The 12,832-nt window shown below is 38.2% G+C and overlaps 1 pseudogene; it reads left to right on the top strand.

Annotated features, from left to right (window-relative positions):
• The first annotated feature begins 930 nt into the window (after nucleotides 1-930).
• On the top strand, nucleotides 931-4,009 carry LOC137232844 (mediator of RNA polymerase II transcription subunit 28 pseudogene; annotated as a pseudogene).
• Nucleotides 4,010-12,832: the final 8,823 nt, after the last annotated feature.

The raw sequence follows: 12,832 nt of genomic DNA on the forward strand, positions 1-12,832 counted from the left end.
AATTTTCTATTATCTACCAAGTGATGACCGATAAGTGTGGCCTGTCTTCAGAAAGAATCCTGTTCATTTGATTTACCCAGATACCCCTTTATGTTTTATGTTTCCTATTAGTAATTTTCCAGACAGCGACCCCTACCAGGCTCCTTGGATATAAATTCCCACTTGCTCATGCTGTTTTTGAGATTGAACAAGGCTTTATAGTGAGGTCTCTTTTCCCTTATAAGAATATTATTGAATAAATCTGTTTTTACTGCTTTAACTAATGTTCAGCTATGAGTTCTCTGACCTTAAAATCAATCACTCTATTCAGCACAGCAAATCCCTTCCTTGCCTAATTAAGAGTCATGAAGAGACCAATGTGTCCAGGTGGCTGTCTTAACTTCTAGTTCAGGGGAATATCACTGTTTTTTCTCCTCGTGGAAGCATTCCATCCTCATAAATTAGGTTCTCTAGGTCAGAGAGCATAATGTCATGGAAACAGTAAGCAAAAATGTTGCTAGTGGGAACAGAAAACAACTAATACTCAACTTTCTGTGGGTTATTTGTATGGAAATATGTTAATATAAATGTTTCAGACATTACATGAAATTTCTAAAAATCTTATATGTTCTGGTATAATGTTATAAGTCATAATTCTAGTTATTACTTTAAAATGTATATCTCAGAAATAACTAAATTTCCTTGTCAATTGCATTATTATGAACTTTCATCAAATCTTTAACCGTGGTCATTTTTAAGTCTTTTGTCATTTACAGACAGTTCTGGGTGTACTCTGATGCTTTTGCAAAACTGTTTCATCTTCAAGGAATTCATGGAAAAGACTCTGACAAGTACAGGTTTCTGGTAACTGACTATACTGCTGAACTGAATGAATAAGCATTTTCAGAACTCTAATGGAAAACTGATGAATTCATAAAAGTGCTAACAAAAGATCAAGATAAAAAAGTTAGATTTTTTAGAAATGGCGGCTTCGCTAGGAAGCATGTTCTCCGGGCAGCCACCGGGACCGCCGCCACTCCCGCCGGGCCTCTTGGCCCAGGCTTCGCTTCTTCAGGCCACACCAGGCGTTCCGAGGACTTCTAACAGTACCTTTGTGGACGAGTTGGAGTCATCGTTCGAGGCTTGTTTTGCTTCTCTGGTGAGTCAGGATTATGTCAATGGTACAGATCAGGAAGAAATTCGAACTGGACGTCTCGGAACTGAGGAACGAATTACAGAGAAAGGATGCTCTGGTCCAGAAGCACTTAACAAAACTGAGACATTGGCAGCTGGAGGACATCAACATGCAGCACAAAAAGCCAGCCGACATCCTTCAGGGTTCCCTGGCCTACCTCGAGCAGGCATCTGCAAATATCCCTGCACCGATGAAGCAAACCTGAGGAAAAGCCACCTGAACATGAGCTGGTGGCTGAGTCAGCCCAGACACAGTTTTGCCAAACATCACTTCTTGTAGACATGACATTTTGGGAGAACTCTTTGCCAGAGAGTGAGATGATTTAGTTTTGCGCTCTCATCTAAAAATTTCCCCCTATTTTTATAAGCATTATTTCTGGAATACTTTATAAAATGCTTATTGCTTTGGTAAACCAAGTATATTGTCTTTAGCAAAATTTAAGACTGTTAATATGATGCCGTTTACAGATTCCTTTTTATGTTTTTGTTTTTTGCTTCTTGTTTTTATTATTTTTATTTTTGTATGAGTGTTTGTCTCTCTGTTTCCAGTTTTGGATTATTTTGTATGATCTGAGGGGAAAAGCTTGTATGATCTGATCTGCATATCAAAGGATGAGGATTTTGGTTGTAAGGCCTTTTATGATAATTTACACATCAGTGGCAGTATATAAAAATATGTAAATTTGCTGTTTTTCAAGACTGAACTACCTAAAGAAGAGGAGTCTAATGCAACGATGTAACACTTCCAGAACCTCAGAATGAGGATATTTTGTAAATAGGTTGGAAGAGGATTATAATTTCATAGGTTAGTGTAGTAGCTGTTACTGTACTGCAGTAACTAGTGCTATAGGAATCCAGCAGTATCCTTAATGTTGACTTTTTTTGTGTGTGTGTGGTACGTGGCCCTCTCACTGCTGTGGCCTCTCCTGCTGTGGAACGCGGGCTCCGGACGCGCAGGCTTAGCGGCCATAGGCCACGGACCCAGCCGCTCTGCGGCGTGTGGAATCTTCCCAGACTGGGGCGCAGGCCCGTGTCCCCTACATCGGCAGGCGGACTCTCGACCACTGCACCACCAGGGAAGCCCCCTTTATGTTGACTTTTATTTGGGGTGAGTTTATATTTTGTGTAGTGTTCATTTACTTTTGGGGGAGGGTAGGAGAAGTGATATTTAAAAATTTATGTTATTAGGCCATATGTTTTGATTAGGTAGTAAATTTAGTTTTAAATTGTGAGTCTGAGTTGTAATTGCATTTCTCTCAAAATGACATAAGTGCATGAGCAGCTACGTTTTATTTTTTTATTTTATTCTAATTAATTATTTTTGACATCTGTATTGGAGTGTGGTTGCTTTGCAGTGGTGTGTTGGTTTCTGCTTTGTAGCAGGGTGAGTCAGCTGTGCATGTGCATGTGTCCCCACGTCTCTTCCCTCTTGCTTCTCCCACCCTCCCTGTCCCACTCCTCTAGGTGGTCACAAAGCACCGCAGCTACGTTTTATTGATGATCTGACTGAGGTTAATGTGAGCTTCCTATTTCCAAGTTCAGCCTTCATCTAATTTCACCTTTCTTTGGAAAATCAGTACAAATCACAAGTATTTTTATTGCCCAGTTGTTTATAAAGTTTTATTCAAAGATCAAAGATTTGATGGTGCATAGAAGAGACAACTGTTTATAGGCCACTTACTGGGCCAGCACCAAAGGATTGAGAACATATTTTGACCACTAAAAGTTGTACTGGCTCTTGTCAAATTGCACTGCTCCATCAGAGGGTCAGACAGCTCAGCGTGGACTGACAGCGAGGTCAGCATTGTGAATGGCCATTCCCAGTTCCCTTTAATCTCCTGAGCATCCATGCAATGGGGAAGCAATGCACCATGAGGCAAGACTAGAGCTTCAGTAGATCTTTCACTTCAAAGAATAATCTAGAAACCATCACAAATGACCAAGTTGATGCTACAGTCATTGAAGTTGAGATGTATGATGGGGTGAGGCTCAGTTATTCACAGAAAAAATCCTGGCAAGGCTTAATTCCAATTCACGATTAGTATTATTACCCATATTTTGCTTAAACTTCAAAAAGCCCCTTAGAGGTAGCTGTTATTCCCTCTATAATCTTCATGTCCTGGACCTAGGAAGTCAAAATATTTGATCCAAGTATGCCAAGGTCTGCTATAGTCCATTCCTAGCAGTTTTGTTTTCTTTGGTTTTTTAAAATTGGCTTTCCTGGTTATTTTGAGCTTTGTTTTATTTCTCTACCTATTGAAGTTACATGTGTATTTTGGAATTATATCATTTACATAGAAACACTTTTCAAGTGAAGATGACCAGTGTCCTAGGAAAATGAAACCGCTTTAAAAGTAGACCATGGAAATCACAAAGTCTGATATTCCACAATGCGGATTGCAGTCTTATGGACACTAGAAATACCATGGGTAGGTCATCAGTAACATTAATAATATTTCCCTATGGGCACTTTCTGATAACACTGGCTTGTTTTATCTTAATGTCACAATGAAACAGTATGAAATGTTAATGCAAGAATTTGTTTTAGCTATGTATGTAAATCATATTACAAGCAAGTTATTTGGTTGGTTGGCTTTTTAGTTCATTCCTTCAATCAGATGCTTCAAAAGAAATGTGTTTCAAATGTCCACTTTATGATCAGTTTAAGGATAAGTTTAGAAAGAAAAATATTTGGTAAACCATTCCTGGTGGGCTGAGCCCTGCTTCTGCTGGACTTCTTTGGGCTGGGCTGTTTCATCATCTTGTGTCCTAAAAACAAACAAAACGTTTTCTTAGATGGTTTTGAAAATTATTCAATAAACAACTTAATACTCTACTATCCTTTTAGGGAAAGATAACGCTTCTTTACTCTTAAAAAGATACTAGGGCTTCCCTGGTGGCACAGTGGTTGGGAGTCCACCTGCCGATGCAGGGGACACGGGTTCGTGCCCCGGTCTGGGAGGATCCCAGATGCCGCATATTTTGCAACATGTACTATTTATTTCAAGCACAAATTAAACAACCCCCTCCAAAAACAGGTAAAAGAAGAAATGGTTAATCAATACAGTATTACACTTTATGGCTTCTTCAAAAGTTATCTGATGTGCTCTGGCATTTCCATGAGGTTGTGAAATTAGCCTAATAAATTGAAAAGGGGAGATGGTAAAAAAAAAATTAATTACATGGGACTGAGTGAACTGATGAGGATGATTATAATTTTTGTCACTTCCTGTTTGAATAAAAAATAAATCCCACAAGTACTCAGAGGCCAAAAATATACAAATCAATTTTCACTGCAAAGTAAAGGAGCTGTTATACTGGAAGATTGCTGGACTGAATGTCAATATTATGACATAGTATGAGTGTGTTTCTTGTTTGGTAATTGAAATCATTGTTGCTTTTGTTGTGATCATCCATTTACAATGCTTGGTGTCAGTTTATTTATCTCTTATAAAAATAAAATACAGTGTGTGTGGAAAAAAAAAAGTTAAAGATACTCCAAAACAATGAGGTTTTAATAAACGTAGTGCTTTGGGGCTTCCCTGGTGGCGCAGTGGTTGAGAGTCCGCCTGCCGATGCAGGGGACGCAGGTTCGTGCCCCAGTCCGGGAAGATCCCGCATGCCACGGAGCGGCTGGGCCCGTAAGCCATGGCCGCTGAGCCTGCGCATCCGGAGCCTGTGCTCCACAACGGGAGAGGCCACAACAGTGAGAGGCCCGCGTACCGCAAAAAAAAACAAAAACAAACGTAGTGCTTTCATCATATCCACTTTAGACTTTTATAGTTGAATTCCAAAAGTGACTTGCTTTTGTTGAATCTGGGCCTTGTAGTTAGTACTAACTGGAAACAATTCTTCTGCAGTGAGTGCATCTCTGATTTTTGTAACAAATTTCACTAGAGAATTTCCTTCCCTTCATCTCCCAATGGAGAAGAAAGATAATATTCATTATTAAATTATTCGTTAATGATTTTTTAAAAAATGTTGCTAGTGGGCACTAGGAGAAATAATGAGTGGTGTCCCTCCCACTTTCACCCCTGATTCCTGAACCCATGAATACTGGATATCAAAGAAAGAGTACCCTTATTCAAAGCATATACAGCTCCTTGGAGAACCTTGTTAGAACACTTATGTTGTTACCTCTTGGCATTGTAAATGAGCCACCAAAATGTCCTTCCACCATGATATCAAATCATCTGCTTCAGGATTGTGGGTCACATGGTAAGACAGTAAATTGAATGAACATGGTCCTATTACCACAAATCTTCTGTGTAAAGTAAGTTTCTTAATCTGAAGCAATCCTGAGTAAAATACCAGAAGAGTGGATAAGGCATTCTTTAAGTCCACAGGTGATAGTTTTGGCAGTATCATTGCATAGAGGCAAAGCAAAGTGTGCTAAGGTTGTGTCTATTCCAGTAATGAAAAGTCCATCTCCTTCCATTATATAAAGGATCTACTGTAATCAACCTGTAACTAGGTAGCTGGCTGATCACCCTATGAAGTGGTTCCATATGAGAGGATCAGTGTTGCTCTCAGCTCCTGGTTTATTGAGCACTCAGCCTTGGTGAGTGAAAGTTAATGTTGCTAACTCTTGCATAACTTCCATTCATGCAACCATAGATACTTTGTTCATGAATTTGTTCATGAGCCCTTTGGGCTATGGCAGTGACAGCTGGGCAAAGAGGCTAACTAGTACCCATAGAATGCATCATCCTATCCACTTAATCATTGAAATCCTTTTCTGCTGAAGTCTACCTTTTGCAAACGTTCCATGAAAGGAGAAATATCTTCATGGGTTTTCTTACCCATTGAGACCTTTACCAAAATCTCATTGTCATTAATTTTCCAACCATGTTCCTTTCAAGGTTCTGACTATCAATCCAAAGCATTGTCCCCAGTTCAAAAATGTTACATAATGATACATAGCAGCACTTCTGGACATTTCTTCTTGCAAACAAAGTGAACAACTGGGTAAACTGCCTGATATCATGCCACTGGGATGATTCCCTTTCCAGAAAGGGACTTTATGGCTGCAACTCTCCTCTTTTGGGTAATGACTACATATTGTGCAGAAACATTATTAAACCAGGCCTGCATTTCTCTTTCCTTTGTCAACTACTAAGAGTGTTCCTCATAAGGTCATAAGTGGAGGTTAGGAGAGAGAAGGCAGTGCTTCAGGAGTAGGTTCCATGGGCTTAGGGCTTTTTATCTAATTGTTTTTGCCTTCAGAGTTTGCCCTGACTCTATCATGCATATATCACTTTTTTTTCAAGGTGTGGTACTTCAGTGCATTCCAAATGCTATGCCTTACCTGGTCAGATAACACTCAATTCAGGAGGAGCAGTGCTGGTCACATGGTAACTTGGCAGCCCATGGTCAAGCATTCAGTCTCTTGTAGGTCCAGTAGCAGGCCAAGAGCTGTTTCTCAAAAGTAGAGTAAGTATCTGTGGATGATATCATGACCTTGTTCCAAAATCCTAAAAATCAGCCTTGTGCTTCACTTATAGGGGTTGCCAAAGGACCCAAGCAAGATCTTTTTCTGCCCCTGAAACTTCTAGAGCATTGGGTCTGCTGGAATACATGGCCCAAGTTGCAGAGCATCTTGCATAGCAGGCTAGACTTGTTGCAAAGCCTTCTCTTTTTGTGAGCCCCACTCAAAACGAGCAGTTTTCCATGTCACTGGATAAATGGGCCAAGAGTAACACACTCAAATTAGAAATATATAGCCTCAGAAATCCAAAGATGTTCATTGTCCTTTTTTCTTGGTTGTAAGAGGAACTAGATGCAAAAACTTATCTACTTATTTGTGTGTGTGATTAAATATATATATAATATATATACTTATATATATGTATGTATATATATTATATATGATTATTATATATTTTATATTATATATATATATACATTAGCACTTTATTTTTTGACTTTTTGATGATAGCCATACTGACAGTTGTGAGGTGATATATCATTGTAATTTTTATTTGTGTTTCCACAATAACTAATGATTTTTATTGCCTGACTGGCTAATGCTGCCAGTACTTTGTTATATAAAAGTGGCTGTGCCTCTCTCTCGGTGGTAGGAGGGGTCAGATGCAACAACTAATTGTTTATCTTAAAAGGGATATCTGGATATGCCCTAAGCCACTGGACTCATAGAAATTTCATAGAGGTAGAAGGTCCTTGAATTATTCGGATGTATTCCACACCATTTTACATATAAATGACAAAAGTAACTCTAAATAATTTGATATTCCCACTCAATAGGTCCATAAAGCATAATGTTATCAATATAAAGGGCCAGTAAGATATCTTGTGGAAGGAAATGACAATCAAGTTCTCTGCAAATTAAATTGTGACGTAGAGCTGGAGAATTGATGTACTCCTGAGGGAGAAAGTAAAGGTGTATTTTTGTTCTTGCCTGGATGGAAACTGCTTCTAGTGGGCCTTATGAACATGTATGGAGGAAAATGTTGTGCCAGGGTAATAGCTGGTAAATGAATTCCAGGAGATATGTAAATTTGCTCAAGCAATAAAACCACATCTGGTACAACAGCTGAAGTTAGTATCACCAATGATTAAGATTTCCTTAATCTGCTGTTATTCTCTAATAGTCATATCTTCTACAAGGCCTAATAAAATAATTTTTGGAGATGTGGTGGGAATCTACATTGTTGCATCTTGATTGTGGCACGCATCTCTGCACTTCTACCAGGAGTGTGGTATTGCTTTTGGTTTACTATTTTACAAGGTGGAGGCAGTTCAAATGACTTTCATATGACTTTTTGCATGTTAATATCCATCATTTTGCAGACAGAAACCTGTGAGGAGATTCTGCCAGCTATTAGTATCTCTATTCCAATCATGCAATATAGATCTGGGGAAATAACTACAGATGAGTTAAGGGAATACCACTTTAAGATGACCTTAGGTAAAACTCAACTGACATATGGTATTAACATATACATAACAGAAGCTATTGGCCACTATATGTCTCCCATTTTTTTCTGCTAACATATGATCTAGAGCACTTTTATTGTCTAAAAATTTAATAGTTATAAGAGGAGACCTTGAGGTCATAAAGTTGTAGCTACCATCTGCCAGCAGACACTACTTTGACAATGGCTAGTGGTGTCCCATATCTAATACAGCTCAGAAAACTCAACTTCTCAGCAATACAGAAACGTCTAAAATCATGTCCCTCATGGCCATCTAGTTTTACCCTGGATGTCTGGACCACAGCTATTCCATTTTGACTTTCAAATGCATTCCCCTCCTCAATGGCCAAAGTGGATGTACAATTACAATGCATGTCCAAAAGATCACAGTATAGGCTGCTCTGGTCAGTAAAGTTTGTTAAACCACATATAAGACAGAATGACTTCCCCATACTTCAAAATATGTGCAGATTTTTCCATCATTTCCCCTTTTGATTGAAAATCCTTCAACAGACCAAAAAATGTCCCTCAATAAAAAAATAAAATTATGTTCTCTAGAATCACTCTCCATCCATTCCAAGTGTATATTAGTAAGGGTTATCCAGAAAAAAACAATATATGGGTTAGATAGGTAGATAATATATAGCTAGAGAAAAGACAGAGGATGATGATGAGATAAATAAAGATAGATGATAGATAACTAGATGATAGATAATAGATAATCAATAAGTAGACAAAAGAGGATATTTATTATAGCAATTGTTTCAGGTAGTTATAGAGGACAGAAGTCTCACTCTTTGTCATCTACTAGCTTAATGATCAGAAAATTATGTGGTAAATTGTGTCTAGGTTCAGAGTCCTAAAAGCAGAGGAGCCCATGGAATAACTTCTAGCCCTATGCTAAAGATGTAAGAATGAAGGGCCACTGGTGTAAATATCAGAGTCCAAAGATTGAGAACCAAGAGTTCTGATGTCAGAGAGTTGGAAAAATAAATGCTACAGCTCTAGGAGAGGAGAAGGTATTTGTCTTCCTTTGCCATTTTTTTCTATTGTGGGTCTCTATTGTGATTAGATAATGCTGTCAAAAAATTGCTGGGGCTGGATCTCTTTACTCAGTATACTGACTGAATCAAATGCTAATCCTTTGCAGAAAAGCCTTCACAGGGGGCTTCCCTGGTGGCACAGTGGTTGAGAGTTCACCTGCCGATGCAGGGAACAAGGGTTCGTGGCCTGGTCCGGGAAGATCCCACATGCTGCGGAGTGGCTAGGCCTGTGAGCCATGGCCGCTGAGCCTGTGCGTCCAGAGCCTGTGCTCCACAACGGGAGAGGCCACAACAGTGAGAGGCCCGCGTACCGCAGAAAAAAAAAAAAGAAAGTAAAGCCCTCACAGTCACACCCAGAAATAATGTTTTATCCACTATCTGGACTTAGCCCAATAAAGTTAACTCTAAAATTAACCATCATAAATTCACCCCTTGTCAACTTAACACTTATACCCATCATCTTCAACAATACTTAAATTTCAAATAAAGAAAATAATCAGTTAAATTCTGCCTAACATGATGGAAGTATCCTGCATACTACCAAAACACACTAACTCCTTCTCCACAAAAGAGGTAAAATCCTCGTGTTTTGTTTACTCTTCTAGATATCCCATAAAAATTGTACAATGTAAAATTAACAATACCTAAATACCATGATATGAAGACAGTATATCTCCTAAATACATGATAGGGAAATAAGAGAGGATAGAAAAGAATATATTTGCTTAATACGTGTATATATACACACTAATATATTCATAACAAAGGAGAAAATACTCATGGCAATTATTGTCCTTATTGCTGTAGTTGGTCAGCAATGTTATAAAGGAGGTATATATAACTATATTTTTCTACTATTCATTCTGTATTCTTTTTTCATCAGCTAACACCTCAACAGGTGGTGGCTATTTACTTGGTGAATTAAAAGCTTTCAATCCTAAAGGGTCTGGGACATTACTAGTCCTGCTTGGATTGGGTTGTTGTAGATTTATCTTAATGTTAATCACAGAGCATCATTGTACTAAGAGACACCCTAAGGTTGTTCTATATATAAGACACACTGTTCTTTACCTTCCTTATACAATATTTTTCCAATTTTCCTTTCACAGTGACACAGATTATTTTCTTCACCAAACTTTAGTCAAGCACTTTGAAACTTCCCCTAGGACCATCTGTGCACATCCTTGTGATAGCCTTATCATAATGATGTTGCTAAGACAGTTTTCCAAGGGTCTCTTATACTTCAGTAGGGATTACCCTCAATATCTAACCTGATTTTTTGTCCTCCCCCATCCACCACAACCTGGCCTGTCTTCAGCAAGGATCCTGTTAGGTTGATTTAGCCAAAATCCCCCATACCCTTCATATGTCCTCTTAGTAATTTTCCATCCACTGAACCCAGCCAGGTTCTCTTGCTATAAATTCACACTTGTCCATGCTGAATTAGAATTTTATTCTATTTCTACACTGAGCTCTCTATTTCCATATTTCAATAGTCCTGAGTAAAATTAGTTTTTATCCTTTCAAAACTCTGGTTCTTCTTTGACAGTAATAATCTGCAACTTGGATAGATAAGATTTAATTTTGGAGCCCTTGGCAACTCACTCAGGAACCAAAGCATATACCAATGGAGACTTCATCTTCTTTCTTAACTGTTTGATTGGAGATCCTTGGGTGAGTCTGATTACTAAACCATTGGTCCAGACAAATGTCATTTGAATCTTGTAGAGACAGATTTTTATTCATAAGATTTTGAGTACACTCTAGAATTTTGGTTATAGTACCAGAAAACAAACAAAAACAAAGTCAGGTTAGATTTTTAGGTTTCTGTCTAAGAAGTTTGGTTAGAGGCCCAGGCAAGCACAAGCTGTGTTAGAGTCCCAAATTTCTCTATTCATAGGTATATATATATATATAGTACCACTAGTTCCAAACATTGGAGCATCTCAGTGAACTGAAAACCGACCTCTTGAACCCCTGTTGACTATATGCTTAACTCTGTCTGCTTTCTTCCTTGCTGGTGTGATTTTACTAGGAATAATTTGGCACTTCAGTGGCCTCTTTGGGAAATTTATGGTTCCCAAATGGGTTCCTCTAAAACCTCTTCCTCTTCCCATCAGAGATGCTCCATTTACTGCTTAGATATCCCCTCCAGTTTCCTTGAGTCCTTTCATATGTCCCACTTCATAACCATGATTCCTCCATCTCTCTGTTCACCCTGCCACACTTTTCCCATTTTACTTCAGCCCCACAGCTCCATAGTCTATTTAACTATAGCTCTCCTAATCTAAATCAAGTCCTATCCAGGGACTAATAGATCCCCAAAAGCAAATACCTATAGTTGAAATTAGGAAAAAAAAGCTATTTGGAAACATAACTTTATGCCTTGTATACTCGTATGAGTTAGGATACATCCAGAGAGCTGCTATGTGTTTCATTGGTCACTGACCTAAAATTTAGTCCACAGCTTCCATCAAATTACATATTAGGGCAAAAGAAAAGCTTAAGTCACCTCCACAAATATTGGTAAACAGTTAACTTTGACTTGTCCATTTGCCAGAAACACAATTTAGTTATAAATATAAGGTGGTGGTAAACAAGTGAAAATTTATTACTATGCTTCACGGATTTACAGCTGAAATTTTTAAATAAAATCTCTAAAACATCTATATGCCTCTGTAAGTTTTTGTGTGTCTTTATGTATGTAAAAATGCATGTATGTTACGTATATAAGACATTTTATACCTCTGGATAATATTACTAAATTAATTTTTAAGTCTCTTAAAGGAAATCTATCCAAATTGGCTTAGAGATAAATGTGTCCCTAAAATTAAGCATTCCTAAAACTTTAGAAATATAGATATAAATCTAATTTTAAAAAATTTAACTGGGATTACATTTGTTAAATAAAGCTAGTTTTAAAAACTGTTAGTACATGGAAACTGACATGTCTTCAGAGTTGTCAGCATTAAATATAATGCATATATATATATGTATATGTATATTTTACCTAGATTTAGTAATCAAGCAAGCTTATGGTATCTTTAATGGATGTTTAAGATAACAAACTAAAAATACAATAGGTGGTAAAATTTAATTTAAAAGTGAGTTGCGGGACTGCACTGGTGGTGCAGTGGTTAAGACTATGTGCTCCCAATGCAGGGGGCCTGGGTTTGATCCCTGGTCAGGGAACTAGATCCCACATGCATGACACAACTAAGAGTTTGCATGCCACAACTAAGGAGCCCACATGCTGCAACTAAGGAGCTGGTGAGCCGCAACTAAGGAACCCTCAAGCTGCAACTAAGGATCTTGTCTGCCACAGCAAAGACCCAGTGCAACCAAATAAATAAATATATAAATATTTTTTAAAAATTGGGTTGCATGACGCAGGTCAAGTACTTCAGTAAATTAAGAAGGAGAAGGAGAAGAAGGAGAAGAAGAAGAAGAAGAAGAAGAAGAAGAAGAAGAAGAAGAAGAAGAAGAAGAAGAAGAAGAAGAAGAAGAAGAAGAAGGAGGAGGAGGAGGAGGAGGAAGAGGAGGAGGAGGAGGAGGAGGAGGAGGAGGAGGAAGAAGAGGAGGAGGAGGAGGGAGAGGAAGAGGAGGAGGAAGAGGGGAGGAGAAAAGGAAGACCCATGTGTTTAACCTTTTATGTTCTTTGCTCTTAGACTTAAAAAAAAA

The sequence above is a fragment of the Pseudorca crassidens genome, chromosome 1 (genome assembly GCF_039906515.1).
Source record: "Pseudorca crassidens isolate mPseCra1 chromosome 1, mPseCra1.hap1, whole genome shotgun sequence".
NCBI classification, from domain to species: Eukaryota; Metazoa; Chordata; class Mammalia; order Artiodactyla; family Delphinidae; genus Pseudorca; species Pseudorca crassidens.